The following is a 2,072-nucleotide window of genomic DNA, read 5'->3' as shown; positions in this document are numbered from 1 at the left end:
TCTAATGGTGAAAATTTGACCTGTTTCTGCATTATAAAGCCTATATCCTTTCGTTGTTTCATGAAATCCAATGAGAATCAATTTTTCTGATTTCTTTTTTTTGCCTCTTCTCCTTTGGGATGTGTACCATTGCATGACTGCCAAATATCCTTAAATGGATAAGATCTGGTTTTCTACCAAAAAACACTTCATATGGCGTTGTCTGGATGTTAGCCACTGTTGATCTGTTTCGTAGATAGCAAGCAGTGTTGACTTCTTCAGCCCAGAAGCACCTACCTAAATCTGCTTGGAACAGTAAACATCGAGCCTCTTCTATTAGTGTTTTATTTAATCTTTCTGAACGTCCATTTTGTTCAGGGGTATACGGGTTTGTAGTTTGGTGAATAATACCATGGTCACTAAGATACCTTTTAAATAGTGTGCTCATATATTCACCTCCATTATCAGATCTCAGAACCTTTATCTTTCGTCCTATCTGATTCTCTGTTAATCTTTGGAATTCCTTGAATTTCTCCAAAACTTCACTTTTAGCTTTCAGGAAATAAACAAATGACATACGGCTGTAGTCATCTTGAAATTCAATATAGTATTTGGAACCTCCTATTGAAGTATTCTCCATGGGACCTGCTAGATCTGTATGTATTATATCGAGGAGTCCAGTCGCCCTTGAACTTGAATTTCCAAATGAGAAACGATGTTGTTTTCCTTCACAACATACTTCGCAATTTTCTAGATGAATCTTCGCATCTCCTTTGTAAGTAATTCCGTCTACTATACCATCTCTCATTTTGTTTAAATAATTTGAGTTGATATGACCTAATCTCTTGTGCCACAGTTCACCTGATTCAGCTTTACCTGCCAGTAAACAATTTTTGTTTATGTCGAGCTTATAGACACCATTGATTAAGTGAGCTTCTGCAACTAATACCTTGTTCGTATTGAATATTCTACATTTTTCATTGTCGAATTTAACATTGTTGCCCTTTTTCAAAAGTTCACTCACTGATAAGAGGTTAGTGGCTAGTTCGGGAACGTACTGTACACTCGTTCGTGTAAGTATGTGTCAATATCACCACTTGATTTTACCATTATCCTCTTATTGTCTGCAACCATGATTTCCTGGATTTGAGGATTTCTGCTATTCAATAACCAATCCTGTCTGCAAGTTAAGTGAATACTTGCTCCTGAGTCTAGAAACCAATCTTCTTTATTATACTCTGCAGTGAGAGAGAGTAGAGGGTTGTAAATCCACTACAAACCCAGTAAAACTCGCGGTGGAGTTGGAATAATTTATTCACGTCAAAACTTGAACAAAAAATGTTGTTGAGAATTAAATGAGTACAGCTTTTATATTATTTGTGACGACACACAGTTTTCGTCATGGGCCGCCTTCCGGAGTTGCTGGAATCTGCAAAATTCGCATATTATTTGGCCCAGATATGGTATATTGAATGCATGAGGTCGATAACTGCTTCCTGGTAATTTTCAATGGAATTTGAATTCTTGATATTTAAATGCGATTTCTTCTGGATATTCCATTAAACATACTCCGGGGGGCCCTTGAAGTGAGGAAGGCAGCTTTCAGTATTGTGGTCGTCCTGTTTACTATGCCACCGGATTCTAGGTAGTTGATGTGGGCATAGTAAGGTGTCAGGTTTCTTGAAGTCATACTAAACTGATGTTGTGTTTTGAGTTTGAACTCGGGAATAAATAGGTTCAAGTTCAAAACATAATGCACTTTCGGCAGGTCTTTGGCTTCTCGGTGCTGGTTGAGGTCGATCGTTGCTTGAATCCTTAAATTCGGACGAATATTCGTTGTATTGCATTTTTCGTAGAAGTATTAGTGTTGCTTGTTGTAGTTCGTCTCTTGACAGGAATAGTGTAGCGTTGTGTTGTTTCTGGCTTTTGTTGCTCAACCTCAGGCAGTAGGCTGTTACTCTTATGGTTTTCTCCCATGATTCAAATTTCTGTAATAAGATATCCAGAGTATCTTGGATGCATGGATTTTCTTCAATGGTGGTTGTAGTCAAACTATTTATACTTTTTGAGGTGTCTAGTGCGTTAGCGGATGT

This window comes from Harmonia axyridis, chromosome 3 (genome assembly GCF_914767665.1).
Source record: "Harmonia axyridis chromosome 3, icHarAxyr1.1, whole genome shotgun sequence".
Taxonomy (NCBI): Eukaryota; Metazoa; Arthropoda; class Insecta; order Coleoptera; family Coccinellidae; genus Harmonia; species Harmonia axyridis.
The sequence above is the reverse complement of the archived record's forward strand: the minus strand, read 5'-3'. Positions refer to the sequence as shown.